The following is a 17,671-nucleotide window of genomic DNA, read 5'->3' as shown; positions in this document are numbered from 1 at the left end:
ATAATCAAATACTTGTTAGAGTATTATAACCGCCAAAACATAAACAACTTAAATACTCAACTGAAAGGGTTAATAAATCATGATATATATCACGTGATGGAGTGTCACACAACTATTAAAGTACGGTTTGAAAAACACTTAATATTGAGGAAATTTTTGTAATACACTTTAAAAAATACACTGAAGTATGAAGAATAAAACAACCAAAAAGGGGTAGACCCTAATCTCCCTTCTCATCAGCACTTTAATAAGGAATAATGAATGTATGAGGTTATAAAATTTAAACAGTGCAGAAAGTCACAAAACGAAAAGTGAAAGACCTCATTTCCGTCTTTCCCCTACCATCACTCTCCAAGTGAACAATTGCTTATTATACTTCCTAATTTTAAAAAGCATAAATCTGCATAAATTCACATCTATCTTTATTTTAATTTTACACAAAAGAGAGCATACAATTTACATAGTTTTATACCTTTTTAATGTTTATGATACATTTCAGCGATCTTTAGCAAATATGTATATGTAGAGATACACATTTTTAATATAGCTTTGATACTATTCCACATTATTCCATTGTATCAGTATACTATATCCAGTACCCTATTTTTGGAAACTCTGGTTGCCATATTTTCTTCCAAAAGACTGCTCCAATTTACACTCCAATTTACAGTTTTCCCATATTTTCATTGCATCTGTACCAAGTATCATTAAAATTTACTATATATATTTAAAAGAAAAAAAAAGTCCAGTATAAAAATGTCAGTAAAGTCATTCAGCCACCAGTAAATTAGAGCCTACTATGTGAATTTGAAAATCATGGCATGGTATTACATGGTATTACACAACAATTACAGAGATTAGTAAAATATGGTTCTTAGTCTCTGCCCTCAGTCTAATAATCTGGTGGGGGGGGGAGAGGAGGAAGATGTAAATAAGTGATAACAATACAGAAAAGAATAGAAAAGGAAAAGAGCACAAAAGAGAGGGAAATAGTTGCCATATAAAATTAAAATGCAGAGCAGAGCATGGAGGAAGAAGTGATTTCTTTCCACTGGGATTACGGAAACCTGTGGTACAGGTGCCATTGTACTTGGGATTTAAAAACCATAACAGCTACCATTTGTTGATGGTACCGGGAGCTATGCTGATTTACCTTAAGTGCATTTTCTAATTTAATCTCTGTAACAATTTGAGGTAGATAAGATTTCCACAGGCATTTTATAGATAAGAAATCAGAATCTGAGCAAGATGAATGACGTTACACAGCTGCTAACCATACACCTTACATGCACAGCTATTTTAATTCTCATGACGTTCCTGTGAAGTAAGAACTACTATTACCCCTGTTACAGGTGATAAAAAATAAGGCACAGAGGGCTTAAGTTATTTGCTTAAGGTCACAGTGACAGATAAGTGGCAGAGCAGGGACACAAACCAAGGCAATCTCAGAGCCCAAGTCCATGGCTGGTTTGTTGTGGGAAGGAATAGGATGAGGAAAGGGCACCTGAAGAGGAGAGAGCTGCGTGAGTGTGGTCAGTGTGAGGGATGCATTGGCTGAGCCAGACTCTGGAAGCACAGGGACCAGTAAGGGAGCTGTATGTTGGGGACTGGACACGGCTAATGGAAGTGAGAAGGGAATAAGTTTATGGAAATGAGATGCAGTGCAGAGGTAGAATAGAGAAGACTTGATGACTAATCAGATGCCTCAATCACAGCCCTCTCAGCCTTCACCTCTCTAAACTAAGCATTTTACTCCTTTTAGTCAGAGCTCACAGGCAGCCTTTTATTCCTTTCCTTTGGATTATTTTAGAGGCCTGTTTCGGGATGCTTCTGTTAGAGATGAGATCCTTCTTGTGCAATGTGGGCTTGAGAAAGGATGATGATAATGAGCTTTGCACTGGAATAGTACTTCTCCCTTCCTAGCTCAAGAATGCAGCAGTCATGGGGTTAGGGTAGTGGTTATCAATCAGGCTGCAAGAGAAATAGCATCCTCCCCTCCAGTAGTTTTCAGAGTTGAGTGGAGAGATATGTCCAATTGCCATTTTCCAGTTTTCCTGACACTTCTTTCTGTAGCATTCCACATTGTTGATTATTCCCTCCTTGAAGTCCTCTCTGCCATTAACTTCTGCATTATGACTCTTACTGATTTTCCTCCTACGTCTCTGACTTGCCTTCCCATTCCCCTTAAGTAGTACTATCTGCTCCTTTGCTTGCCTGTTAAGGGACCACGTTCCTCAAGGTTTGCTCAGCATTCTTTAATTCTCCTTCAGTTGCTACCTAAAATCTCCAATAAATTTACTTAGAATCTTTCAACTGTCAGTTCACAGAAATAAGAGGACTTGGATCTCTTTATTTCACTGTTTTTATTCATAGAACCTCATTAAAGTTATAACTAGGGCTCTAAACCCATTTCTGAGAAGGTCACATGGGTCAACTTTACTTATCTCCTCTTCTCGGCAGACCCAATGATTGGTCCTCACTTCAGCTCTGATCTGGACTCTGCTCCTTGACTGTATTCATGCCTAGACCTATGACTGCCCTGCTTTTGACTACTATGTACAAACACTTCATTTGGCCTAGTCTAGTTATCAGTAATCTATATCAGTAGTTCCCAGATTTTACAACACATTGAGTCACCTAGGGATCTTAAAAAATCTTGTCACCTGGTCCGCACCCAGACATGCTGATTTAATTGGTACGAGGGCGGGACTTTAAAAAGCTCACCACATTATTCTAACGTGCAGTAAATTTGGGAACTACTGCCCTGTATAGTCGTTCTCACACCCAGTTACTCATGGGAATCACTTAGGGAGCTTCTTTAAAAAAAATACAGATTTGGGGGTTCTACCTTAGACCTCAGCCACTGGGACCCAGGAGTCTTCACTTCTTTTAAGTCTCCAGATGAATGGAATATTGAGATCAATTCCCTGCCATGTGTGCAACTTGAAGTGGGCCTTTATGGCCAGATCACCAGTGCCTTCATACCAGTTTTTTTTAGTGGCACCATGATATAACTTCCACCCATATCTGACGGACAGCCAGTCTATACCTTCTCTTCCTATCCACGTTCTGTGATCCAGACTCGTGTATATAAGATCCCAAAGATATTTGGCTGTCATGCCACATGCACTTCAAATTCAACATGGCCAAAACTGAACTCATCAGTTTTAAATTTTGGGGGTTTCTCTTCTCTGTCTCATCCAGGTGAACTTCACCCCTACCTATATAAGTATACAAGTCCCAAGCCTAGACACCGTGTTGACTTCTCTTAACCCACAGCCAACAGCAACTAAGTCAGCTACACTAAACTGTATGCTGTTGATTCTTTCTGTTTTGCAATGACAGCCTTCGTTCAGATCCATATTCTCTCTCAACCAGTGTACTTTTTTTTTTTAACATCTTTATTGGGGTATAATTGCTTTACAATGGTGTATTAGTTTCTGCTTTATAACAAAGTGAATCAGTTATACATATACATATGTTCCCATATCTCTTCCCTAACTGGTCTTCTTGCCACGAATTTCCTGACTGCTAATCTCAGCTTTCTTCCAGTTCTTTACTGCTGCTTGAATGAACTTTCTAAAGTGCAAATATGATCTTATCACCACTCTGCTTAAAATCTTTTAGTGGCTTCACCTTGCCATTAGGATAAAATTCAAACTTTCAAGCATACAAAGTCCCATGCGTTTTGCCTCCAGCCTCATTCCTCGGGACAAAGTTTCCCTTTTATGTGAGTCACCTGGGGCCCCACTTCAGACCTACTAAATCAGATTCCCTGGAGGAAGAGGCTAGATAGCCAATATTTAACAAGCCTTAGGTGATTCTGCTGATCACGCAAGATTGAGAAACAGCCCACAGACACACCCAGAACACCTGTCACTTTAGAAACCCAACCTGCGTGAGGCTTCTTGAATAAACTACACGGTGTCATATCTTTACTGTCATTTGCCTGTGCCCTTTCAGCTGGCTCCCTTCTATCCGGATGCCCTCATGGGATGGAGTTTGCTGACTCTTCCAGTACTACTCTTCCGGACTCCTCTTTTGTATTTCTATAACACCCTGTGCCCTTCCTTGTTCCACTATTTACCACCTTGTCATTTTCTTGTCTAGCTTCCCCATTAGAATTTGAATTCCTTGATGGTAAACATACTGTCTTGTTTTTCTTTTTTTTTAATCCCCAGATTTCAGCACAATGTTAAGCATAATGACTATCCGTTGAATGTATTACTAGAAAATGAAAACGGAGGAGTCCATTGTTAAATAAACAGGGTTGTCAAAAGCCTAGGCAGAATTAGCAATACAGACGGAGTATCCAAATTTGAATTTAAGTCTGGAGGTCCCATACCAATAATTTAAAATACAAGTACATAGAATCATAGTGTAAGTACAGCATAGGTCAAAGTTTTTAATTGCAGGTGATAGACACGGACGCAAGCTGATTGGAACAGAAAAGGAATCTATTGAAAGGTTGTTGGAAAGCCCACAGAATTTCCAGGAAGACTAAAATGCCAGGCTTTGAAAACAGGCAGGAACAAAGGAAGGCTGAGCAGCTAGAATCACGGCCACGGCTGAACAATGGAGGCTGCAGCTCACCTACCTGTCTCCACCAGCACAAGGCACGATGCTGCAGTCGATGCTGCTTCTAGTTGCTGTGGCTTCTGTGGCTAAAATACTCCACTCACCCTGTTTCATTGCCTTACTCACCCCACTGAAATCTCAGGCTGGTTCAAATGACTGGACAAATGTACGTCTGGGTGTGTGTGAGATGGAGGTGCTGTGAGAGCACGCTCTGGACTTCTCAGCATCCATGTGCACATGGAACAGAGGTTCATAGCTTGCAGAACTTCCCAGATAAAGGCAGGAGTTCAGATCCTGAATAGCCAATTTAAAATAAAACTTTCTAATGTATGTAGTGTTACAAAATGGTAAAATTAATTAAAACCCTAGTGCTTTCTTAATTTCTGAGTAAAATAACAACATTCACTACATACTGTGATATCAGACTTGCAGAAGTCTTTAGGCAGCAAAAACCACAGTTTACTTCCTTCAGGACACTTGGAGAATGAATAGGAATCCAGAGGAGAAAGTTAGGTTCCAAATAAGGGGTATAGAGACGAGAGTGGTGGGCTCAAAATTGGTACTGCAGGGTCAAGAGTTTGTAGCTGGGGAGATCAAATTGAAGCAAGGGGGTGAAAACAAACATAGGTTCTGGATGATTGCCTTATACATGGGGAAGTATTCAAGGTTAACAGTTCGCTTCAAATTGTATTTCTTTGTTTTTATTTAAAGAAAGATTTTTTGTGTGTAAAAAGAATAGATGCTTTAAAATTTTTCAGCAATATTGAAAAATGCAAAAGAGAAAGTTGAAACAATCACTTCAAATCCTACCCCCAAGAAATACCATTAACACTAGGGGGGACATCATTCTAACCATCGTTCCACACATGGTAGATGTGTAGAAAATATATAAACATGTATACAGATGAAAGCATCTGGGCTGCCACATTGCACCACTCAAGAGGTCAACTTTCATCCAGAATGCATGTGATAAAGATAATTGATTGGATGGATGGATGAATGGACCTTTTTTTTTTTTTTTTTTTTGCGGTACGCGGGCCTCTCACTGTTGTGGCCTCTCCCGTTGCGGAGCACAGGCTCCAGACGCGCAGGCTCAGCGGCCATGGCTCACGGGCTCAGCCGCTCCGCGGCATGTGGGATCCTCCCGGACCGGGGCACGAACCCGTGTCCCCTGCATAGGCAGGCGGACTCCCAACCACTGCGCCACCAGGGAAGCCCAGGATGAATGGACTTTTGTTAAATGGTCTCATTTTAAAAATAAAAATAATAGCTTTAATTTTTATTGAGAGAAAAAAATTAAAGGAATTTGTGGACTTCAAATATGTTTCTTCATCACAAAATACATTATTTCCTTTTTTAAAAAAGACTCTCTTAGGTTAAAAATGAATTTGTTAAAAAATAAGAGATTGAAATTGTTGTGTCTCTTGTTTCAATTGAATGTTTTGGTCTTAGACAGTGTCAGTTGACTCACTGCTATGAAAGATGAGAACTGCAGCCCTCTTATGCTTGTTGTCTCATACCCCTCTCAATTTTGCCTTGTTTGAGTTGTTTTATTTTTATACTGTCAAGATTTATTACACTTGTATTATGTATTTTCCAGTAGTCTATTTGGAAATGGCTTAATTGCTCACGTGTTTGGTTTTTTAGTTTTGCTACCACTTATCCATTTCCCAGTTTTAAATTTTGATTCATTTCTTAATCAGCTGGATTTTTGTCATCAAATATATTTTACTTTACAAGAAAATCTCAGTGTGTTATATTCCCTGAGCTCTTTCTTTTTAAAGTATGTTTGTTTTCACTTACATGACACCGTGCCTGGGAAAATGTTCTTCGGTCCTACTTTCTTTACTTCAGAAATCTTTTTCACATTTCTCTATCATTTCTTTGGCATTGAATACTGCTGTGGAAAAGAATGTGATGCCAACCTGTTTCTTTTTTTTCTTTTGTACGTGATTTGGTTTTTTGCCTCGATATTAGACTATTCATTTTTATACTTTCAAGTTCAACAAATAAATCAGAAGTTTCCTAGGGCTGAGACTTCCTTATGTAATTATTCTCATCAGAATTTGAGGTGTGATTTTTGCTCTCCTTGCTTTGGCAGTCCTGAGAAACAGTCTTCTAGCAAGTCTATAAAGCCAGGGAGTATGAATGCATTAAGAAGAATGCCAGATGGTATCTCTGATTCTGATTTTGTCTTCTAGGTCCATTGCTTTTGGTTTTTGTTCCTTCTCATGTTCAAGCAAGTCTTGTACCTTTTCTTGGGTGGCTTGGAGTGATTTCATGCACTCAACAGTTGCTGGAAAGATGGTGAGGTAAGGAAGTAACAGGAGTTACTGGAAGAGAGTGCTCTTGGTGGAGAGTTGTAATGAGTTCTGCACAGAGCAAGTGTGGTAGACCAGATATATTGTTAGGAAGATGAGTTTTGTAAGGCTTCTTCTGCCTGGCTAATGGTCTGTAATTTGCTGTCGATAGATAGATACATATGGATGGAAGGGTCTGAACAGAATTTTCTTTCTAGAATAGGTAGATGAAGTAGTTGACAGTCTGTGGAGGTAAAAAACTTCTGCATTGTCCTCTCATGTAAAGATAATACATGTCATTTTGGTGAGGGCATACACTTCCACCAAGACAATTTTGTACCTTAGTAAGGAAAAGGAGAGCAGCCAATGATAAAATACATGATGATGGTATCCCAGAGGTGCTTGGAGGGGGTTGTCAAGAGGACTTGAAACAATGATTCTGGACCATTAAATCTATCCTGCATATATGCACATGACGTAGGTGTTTGTGTTTTGGATGTTAATATGCCAAAGGTAGAGTCATCAGAAATTCCAGAGGATTATTTTAAATGTTTTTAGTGGGCCACAGTGACCCCAGATGCAGAAGCACAGAATTTGTGGGTATGCATCTCATGCCAAGATATATATCAAATTGTTTTGGTTAAGAAGTCTCTCTCCTATCACTGGACCACACTGCTAGGAGCCCTGGATACTGACCAAGTGCTGGGCCTCTAGGCATTGGTTGGCTTCCCTAGGATAGCCTTCCTTAACACTGGCTGAGACTGAAAGATCAGGGTTTTTATATAGGAATATTTCTTGTAATGGGCTAGTATTGTGCCTACAAAGCAGTGTATCTGTGTGGTTGTCTGAGCTCTTGTCTCTCGTTAGCGACACAGATAGCAAAACGGAGCTCCCCTCCTCTGATGCAAGTAGAGTTCTCAAGATCACCAGTGCTACTCACAGCCTTCACGTGAGATGTAAACCTATCAGGATGTTGAGCCCTTTTAATTTAGTGTACCACCAAACTGTCTTTGTCGGTAGTTTTTTTTTCCCTTCACTGGGGAGTTACCCTTAGCTAGAATGAGCTGCCCCTGATGAAGAGAAACAGGTCAGCTGCAATGGAACCTTCTTTGGGCCCAAATGGCATTCACAAAGATATTAGAAAGTTAATTTAGATCAGAGATAGAAGCTATAAGCCTATATTATGAAATCAGCCCACAGGCACATTTTCTTTGGCCAAGATGCTCTTTGCCTGCACACAGTCATTAAAAGATTTTTTTCAGTTAGTTCCCTATTTTCAAAACTTAGAAAATGTCCCATAAAGCATCCAGATTTTTCTCTTTTCTTGTAAAATGAGAGAGATGACAATCACACCAAGTGTACATGTCCAATGGCAACACCAGATCCAAAGCTGCTAAGAAGAGCCGGGGAGCAGGAGCCCTCTTGACATAGGCCTGTGCGCTCCGCTTCACCAGGGTCCCGCCAGGTATCATCCTCCCGACACAGAGGCCAGCTGCCGGTTCCCATGTACTGTCACACCTGAACTTTTGTTTTTCACGTGGTAGAGTCAAGAGGAACGTTTCCTACCAGAAGTGGAAATGTACAAGACAGGGGGCGATGGATTTCTTCTTCTTGGCCTGCCTGACTCATTACCTATTGGGAACCTCTGGGCATCTGAGTGTTGCTTTAGATGATAGAAGGGCAAGGTGGGTCAGGTAGGCCGAGATTAGGATACACATGATGGTTAGTTTATAGAAAAGGGCCGCTCCTTCCATGTGACCAGCACTTACCTTTGTCATGTAGACTTATTGCTTAGGAGTAGGGATGGGACTGTTGGGGAAAGAAAAGTCAATGGTAATCAGGAACTACTGAATGTCCTTAATTCTTTTTCTTTTTTTTTTTGCGGTACGCGGGCCTCTCACTGTTGCGGCCTCTCCTGTTGCGGAGCACAGGCTCCGGACGCGCAGGCTCCGGACGTGCAGGCTCAGCGGCCGTGGCTCACGGGCCCAGCCGCTCCGCAGCATGTGGGATTCTCCCGGACTGGGGCACGAACCTGCGTCCCCTGCATCGGCAGGTGGACTCTCAACCACTGCACCACCAGGGAAGCCCCAAATGTCCTTAATTTTTGCAGTAACATATAGCTTTCTGACTTTTCTCCCTGAGTTTTATTATTATAAAATTATAATGTGATTTATTCAAGTCCTCTGCTTACTCTCCATGCCTGAACTACTGGGCAGTTTGTGAGCCTAACCAATGACTCTAGACTAAGCCTCCTGTGAGCCATGGTTCTAAAATCATCTGAGTTTTATACCAGCCAGATGCTTTGCAACTATGCAGCCAGGCAGAATATTATCCTGGTATAAATACAAGTTGTCACCTTACTTTCCTTTGTCCAGCTTTCAAGTGTCTTATGCTCTTTAAAATCATTTCTACATTTATCTTGGAATGACTAATACATTCCCTTGGTTCAAATTCAGAAAGTAAAAAGGGTATAGAGTGAAGCATCTTCCACCCACACCTGTCCCCCAATTATCCAGTGCTCCTCACTGAAGGAGAATAATGTTACCAGTTTCTAATTTATTAATCCAGAAATTGTTTATGCGAATATTTTTCAAACTGTGATCCACTGACCCCTGTGGGTTTCCAAGATGCATTGAGGGTCTGTGAGATCAGAACTATTTTTATAATGATAATGAGGCACATTTGCCATGTTTACTGTTGACATTTTCCCCGGTGATGGAAAAGCAGTGGTGGATAAGACCCCTGGCACCTTGACATGAGTCAAGACAGTAGCACTAAACTGTACTAGGAGTCATTGTATTGTTCCCTACCATGTATTCACAGCTAAAAACATTCAAATTTCACTTAAGAATGTCCTTGATGAAGCAGGGAAAGCTAATAATTTTATTAAATCTTGACTCTTGAGTGCCTTTTTAATATTCTGTCTGATGCAAAGGGAAGTACACATGAAACACTTTCTCTGCATACCAAAGTACCAGGTTGTCTCAAGGGAATGCACTTGTGTGGTCGTTTGAGTTGCAAACCCAAAGCTGCATTTTTCATGGAACACCATTTTTACTTGAGAGAATGACAGGCAAACTATGGTTATTCATGCAGTTGTTTTGGAAACATTTTCTTAAAAATGAACAAAATGTGCTGGTTAATTCAAGAAAAGCAAATGACAGTATAAGCCGCAAATTATAAAATTTGAGCTGTTAACTAAAAATTAGAATTTTGGAAAATTTGTATCCACCAGTGTGAGCTCAATAACTTCACAGTATCTAAAAACTTTTCTGATGAAATTGGTGGTGTTACAGCAAATGCAATTTTTTAATGTTATAAAATGAGACGTGTTAGCCTTTAGAAGATATATATAAAACTCAATGGACCAATATTTCCCAAATGACCAATGCATGATCTTAAAAAATCATGCAGGGGTAAAAGAAGTATTCAAAGTGCAAGGCACACCAGTGGATTTTAATGTAACTGGGTATGAATAGCTCTTTGATAGTTTCAGACACTACATTGCAGTTAACCTTTAAAAAACTATTGTTGAGTTTTGGCATAATAGCAAAGAAGAATAGCTACAATCATCTAAAATGCCTTTTGAAATACTTCTGTTTTCCAGCCTCTTAACTGTGTGAAACCATATTTTCTTCTTATACTTCCACCAGAACAACATATCACAACAGATTGAATGCAGAAGCAGATATGAGAATCCAGATGTCTTCTAGTAAGCCAGACATTCAAGAGATTTGCAAAAATATGCCACTCTTAACTTTTTATTTTGAAAAACCCAGCTATTTTTAATAAAAATATGATATTTCTGTTACCATGTAATGGATTCATTATTGCTGTGTTTTCACATGATGGAAGGGGCAAGAGAGCTCCCCAGAGTCTCATTTTTAAGCTCACTAATCTCATTCATGAGAGCTCTGCACTCAGGACCTAATCACCTCCCTAAGGCCCCATCTCCTAATGCCATCATACTGGGGATCAACATATAACTTTTAGGGGGACAGTAACATGCCATCTATAGCAACATATATTAAATATACATGTACGTGTATATATATATATATATATATATATATATATATTCTTTATGTATTCTCCTTTTCTTATACAAAACATCCTATGCTCACTGATCCCGCACCTTGCTTTCTGAACTTAACAACATGTCTTCAGAATCATTCCATTATCAGGACATATAGATATTCTTTTTATGGCTACATGTTATCTCCTTGTAAGAATTTGCCTTAATTTTAAAACCTAGTCTTATATTGGTGAATTTTTAGTTATTTTGTTCTTAGAGATGATGCCACAATGAATAACCTTGTACCTTTGTCATGCCACACACATGTGGGAAGCTATGTAGGAGAGAGTAGAAATGCTGGCCAAATATTCAAGTGCATATGTAATTTTGATATATGTTACAAAACTTATAAGCTTATGCTTTTTTTTAACCAAAAAAAAGCAAGTAGTCTTTAATAGTAATCTATTACAGCTTTATGAAAATAGAGAACATCAATGTTATATGTACACTGTGGTCAGGTGAGTATAGCAGAGTTGAATGGTATGTACATACATACATACATGTAATTTACATGTTTTGGAGCAAAAATTGACTTTAAAATATAAAAATTAAGAAAGTTATAAAATCTATTGTAATATATAAGGCATATTGTTGATTGTCCATAAATGTTCTATATCATGGATGTCATTTTGGAGAAGTTGTAAGTTTTGGCATTTGTTTGGTCTATAGTTGAAATGATTTGTTCTTTTGCTGGAGGCCATGAAGCAGCCGGCACTGACTGCACCAATGAGCACAAGGTTGCAGCATTTGTAAATTCCAAGTTCACAGTGGCTGGTGAAGGAGATGGTGCTTGTCATTGCAGAAGCAAGATTTCAGAGCCTAGTGGGGATGAATTCCAGGCAAAGACTGTTGCAGAGAAGCAAGATAAGTTCTTGCCTAGATGTTGCGGGTAAGTGTGGATAGCTCATAGATTTGGGCTGGTAAGTGATATAATGAAGCATCTTTGTGTAGGAGGATTTTTTTTTTAATCTTAACATTTTCAAATAAATTTAAAAAAAGTCCTTCGTTACCTCCTTCTTGTCCCCAGATGAGCGTCACAATGTTTTTGGTACTCATGGATCTTTGGCTGATTATCTGGTGTCCCATATTCTCCCATTTTATCTTCATATATCAACTTAAATGCCACCCCTTCCAGGAAACCTCACAAGGTTCCCTTAAAATCAACAAAATTATTTTCCTTCCTATTCCCAAAGCATCTTGTACTCTCTACGATATTTCTTTATTTTTGTACTTTTGCCACCAGTATTTCTCTAGAATATATTGTGATGTATTATAATTGCCCATTTATTGATAACATCTCCACTATATTTTACATCCTAAGGAGAGTGATGATATGTGTTTTATTTAATGTGTTTTACTCCCAGAACCTAGTATATTACCTGGCATATAGTAGATACTCAATTAATATTTGTTGAATAAATAGAAGGACAAATTTAGCTGAAATATGGGCTCTTGATATCTGGAAATTTTAATTTAAAAGTCCCCAATACCCTAGCAACTACTTTAAACAGCCCTATTTTCACATCATTTGTTTTACTGTTTCATATAAAATTTCTAGCAAAACAAATACACATAGTATTTCTGGTATAGATATACTATGGTTTGATGTAATTTAGAATGCTATTTTCTCCTCTGTTTTCTGTACCTTCCCTAGTGATATTAGTGCTATTTGCCTTATTAGCCATCAATGGCACCTTGGGCCTAAGAGAAAAAAATGGATTCTCCAAAAAGTAATAGGATAAATCACATAAGAAAAGTACAGTCAATAAGCTGGTATAATATACACATTAATAGCCCAGTGAAAACATGCTTTAGATGATATTATTTAGTGTGAGATTATTTTTCTATATTTTGATCAAAATTGATTTATTTTCCTTGGTTTCTAAACTACCTTAGGTCAACCAGAGAAAGCAGAATCTCAAGATGTGGGGTAACATTATCATATTTTTAATTCTGAAAAGACTTCTTTTGTGTCTACTTACGTGAGCAAGGATCAAGTGAGGAGGAACTCATGAGAGGTTGGAGCTTCAGGAAGCTTCTTCCCCATGTTCCCTGCCACCTCCTCACTTTCCTATAAGGCAAGATCCTATTCATTTCCTTTGAGAAAACTTCTCTCATCCTTTCATTCCAGTTAGAATTCATTATTCCCTCTTCGTGCCCTCTTTTACTATTTTCCCACATGCATTCAAACTTTTTTGACTGATCTTGTATCTTCTGACAGAAAATGGGTTTCTTGAGGGTCCATCTTGGGTTTTCTCATGATGTCTAGCATGATGACTCACGTATGATATTGTTCTAAAGATGTCAAATGCCTTAGTGTCTCTGTAGTGACTTGCCCCCATTGTCTATACAGACATGTGATGTAGAGAACAAGAGTATTCAGAAAAGGTGGAAAAAGCCAGACAAACTCTTAAAAATACAGAAAAGTTTTTGCAAGCACAAGAAGATTTAGATGAAGGAAATAAAAATCATTTCAAGAATACCATGAGTTAGCTTAAACACTGGCCATCGGCCTAGTTCAAAACTTGACATTAACATTTAGAAGTTTGTCATTTTGACCAGTGACTTACATCTCGAAACCTTAGTTTATTCAACTGTAAAATGGGGATAATAAGAGTAGGTATCTGTGTTAGGTAGAATTATAAGCGGGCCCCCAAGTTTCCCCCCAGCTGGTTGTATTCTTTGTCTAATCACCTCTCCTTGACTGTGGGATGAATGTGTGGGATTTTACTCTAGTGATTAAATTATGTTATGTGACAAAAGAGATGGGATTTTTCAGATGTAATTAAGGTTTTAATCATCTGACTTTGAGTTAATCAAAAGGGTGATTATCCTGGGTGGACCTGACGTAATCAGGTAAGCCTTTTAAAGGAGGGTCCAGGGCCTCCCTGAAGGGAGACATTCAAAGTGAGAGAGACATTCAATGTTTGCTTCTTTAATCTTGCCAGGATTGAAGAAGCAAACTCTCCTGTTGTGAGAGGTCTATGCATGTGGCAAAGAACTGCAGGGGCCTCTGGAGCTGACAATAGGCAGCCTCAGCAGACAATCAGCAAGAAAAAGGGACTTCAGTCCTACAACCACAAGGAGAAGAATTCTGCCAACAACCACATGAGCTCTGAAGAGACCTCCAAAACCTCACATGAGACCTTAGCCCTGGCCGTCACCTTGACTGCAGCCTGTGAGACCCTGAGCTGAGGACCCAGTTTAGCTATGCCTGGAGCCTTGACCCATAGATACTGTGAGAGCATAAACGTGTGTATTTGTCAGCAGCTAAGTGTGGGAAGGTTTGTTACACAGCAATAGAAACAAATATACAACCTTATGAGGCAGATTTTCAGGTTACCAACAGCTGATTCTGGCTAAAATTAGATTTTTTTTAAAAAGCAGAATTTATGAGAACAAAATTTAGTATGTCGAAAAGTTGAAGGAAAAGCTAAGTGATCAGGCCTGGGGAAAAACAGGCACTGGGGCTACTCTGCGGATATCATTCAGGAATTCGGGGGAGTGCACTCTGGAATAACTTACCTACAGCCAGCTACTCTTGTCATCCGGCCCACAAATCAATAATCAACACTCCTGACAGAGTCTGAATGGCCTCACTTCCATCACCCGCCCATTCCTTGGTGTTAGGAAGCTGTGGACTTGACAGGTACCTGAGGCCACATGGAATGAGTCTGCAAGCTCCCTAAAGGGAAAGTTGGTGCTATCAATGAAAGAAGAGGAAAAGAATCTCGGGTAGTCACAAAAACAGAAATCCACCTTACTATCTTATAGCATTGCCAAGAAGACTGAGATAAGAAGTGCCTTGCACAGTTCTTGGCACACAGTAGTCGCTCAGTAAATTATTAGGCATAATTATTAAGCACCGGGGGACCTAAGTCTCATCTAGATGGTAACAGAGAACTCTGCTCCTGAAGATGAAAAGAGAAATCCCATCCTGATGAAGGAAAAATTTTCCTAGTACTCAAGAAAATAGTCTTAAGTGCCTGATGCTACCTGGATGATTTATAATTAAAGGGTTATCAGAAGATAGAAAGTTGTAGATTCCCAAGTGCTCTTTGTGCTGATTATTATTGCCATGTACTCAAAACCAAACCAGCTGTCAGATGGACTCCTCCAAACTCCAGTGGGTCAGGAAGGGAAACCAACTGTTAGTGGCTATACCTCTTTTCACAAAACTCTTAATGATCGGTTCACAGTTCTGACAGTAAACATGCCAGACAGTGCCGAAGTCCATCCATCTATGTTTAAACCATGGCTTTAAATTTGAAATTTTAGAAAATTCATTCAAATGTGAGATGATAGCCCATTTACTGAGGATCCTAAATGGAATCCAGAGCAGCTGTAATTACCTGGTACTGAGCGATGTAGTTGTGTTAGAGAGGCGGGGCTGTCCTTTGACCTTCGTGTCAGAGTATGTTATTGGTCAGTATGCCCCTTTTGAGGAAGGCCTGTCTAAGAGATGCTGTCATTTTCGGCCTGAGACATCATTGATGGCTGAATTTAACTTCCCTTCCATTCTGTTCTACTCCACAAGTATTTATTGAGCCCCCATTATGTGCAATGAACTGTATTAAGTGCTATGATAGATTTAAAAAATGAATAGATAAGATAGAGCTCCTGACCTTAGGGCATTTTATTATCTCACAAGAGAGACAAACGTTTACGAGGACCAGATATAATATAGAGCAGGATGTGACAAGTGCTAAAATAGGTAGAGACAGAAGAAAGCTTTAAATTTCAAGTGTAAATGACCTGGAGTTTTTCACGGTAGAGGTAGAATTTGAGGCCTTCTCAATTATATGACCTTCTGGGACAGGTAGCACTTTATTATTTATCTGTTTGTTTGTTTGTATTCCAGGTGCCTAGGTCCCCTGGTACTTAATATATGTAACTTAAGATGAGTTAGGAAAAAATTTTAATTGAGGTAAAATATACATAACATAAAATTGACCATTTTAACCATTTTTTAAATGTATGGTTATGTGGCATTAAGTACATTTGCATTGTTGCCAAAAAAACTGTCACCACCATCCATCTCCAAAACGTTTTTCATCTTACAAAACTGAAACTGTACCCATTAAATGACAACTCCCAATTTTCCCCCTCCCATAGTCATTCTGCTTTCAGTCTCTGTGAATTTGATTCCTCTGGGTACCTCAGATAAGTGTAATCCTACAATATTTGTCCTTTTGTGACTGGCTGATTTCACTTAGCATAATGTCTTCAAGGTTCACCCATATAGCATGTGTCAGAATTTCCTTCCTTTTTTATAAGGCTACATAATATTCCCATTGCACGTATAACACCACATTTTGTTTATTAATCTGTTGATAGCCATTTGTGCTGTTTCCACCTTTTGGGCTATTGTGAATATGCAGCTATAAAACATGGAGGTACAAATATCTGTTTGAGAGAGTTAGAAATTTCGATAGGTCAAGTGGGGACAGAGAATGGGCATCTCAAGCTTAGGAAACAGCATGAACAAAAGCAAAAGACAGGTGACAATGTATGGGGTTTGCTTGGCGTGGCTTATGCATGCGTTTGTGGGGTTGTGCTGGCTGAAGACAGAAAGGCCAGTTTGTTCCATTGCTTGAAAGGCACGAAATACCAGACCAATGAGATAAATTTTTCTAAAGTTCTGAGGAACTATTTAGGTATTTGGAGCAGGGGAGTAATATTACTAACTCTGGACTCGAGGAGAATGATTGTAGTGGCAAGGATGTAGTTAGAAACGTAGGGTAATAAGCCTGGCAGGAGACCAGGCTGGGCAGTGGCAGAGGAAACAGTAAAAAGGCAGTGAGGGATTAGAGGAGAGATATTATAGAGGAACAATCAGTAGGATCTGGTGACCAACTGGATGTGGGTGGCAGCAAGAGGAAGTTGTAGTTAAATCAGTGACTGAGAGCACTGGGACATTATAAACTGAGATGGAGAATGCAGAAGAAAGAAGCCATTCATTAAGCTCATGTGTTCGGGCACCTTGCATGCATTATCTCCTTTAATCTTGATAATGGCCAGTAGAGGAGATATTTATTGGGCATGGGAGGAAACTCAGTGTAGGCAGATTAAGTTATTAATACCTAGTTAAGTAGTGGAAATGGGACCCCAACACAGGTCTAACCCCAAAGCTTTTTTTTGTTTTAAACCACCACACTATTCCATTGTCTTCAAACACATAGAATATCCACGTGGATTTATAGCTCAAGAAAGTGGAAATGTAAGTCTGAAGCTCTGTAGAATGCTCATGAACAAAAATATGGTCCAGGAGTTCTTTACACACAAGATGCGTTCAAATGATGCTGAGGGATTACATGAGTTCCCTCAGGATAGAATATAAAAACAGAAGGGAAGACCAGAACTTAACTCCAGAAGGACTCATATTTATCAGGTGGGAGGAGAAAAGAGGGACTAGGTCCAAGGGACAAGAGAACAGCCAGCAAAGTGAATTGACAAAGAGGTTACGTGAGAAGAGAGTTTCAAAAGAAGGGATTAGTCAACACTTGTCAAGTGCTTCTAGGAAGCACTTATATAGGAATTGGACTGTGGCCACTAGATTTGACATTTAGGAAGTCACTGGAGACTTTAAAAGAAGAAAAGCATATTCAGTAATGTTCTGTGGATTAAAGAATGAATCAGATATATGGAAATTAAGAAAGTTGAGTGCAAGCTACTTGTTCAAGAAGTTTGGCAGCAAAGGAAAGGAGAGATTATGGGA

The sequence above is a fragment of the Lagenorhynchus albirostris genome, chromosome 12 (genome assembly GCF_949774975.1).
Source record: "Lagenorhynchus albirostris chromosome 12, mLagAlb1.1, whole genome shotgun sequence".
Lineage (NCBI taxonomy): Eukaryota > Metazoa > Chordata > Mammalia > Artiodactyla > Delphinidae > Lagenorhynchus > Lagenorhynchus albirostris.
This window is presented reverse-complemented; position numbering follows the sequence as displayed.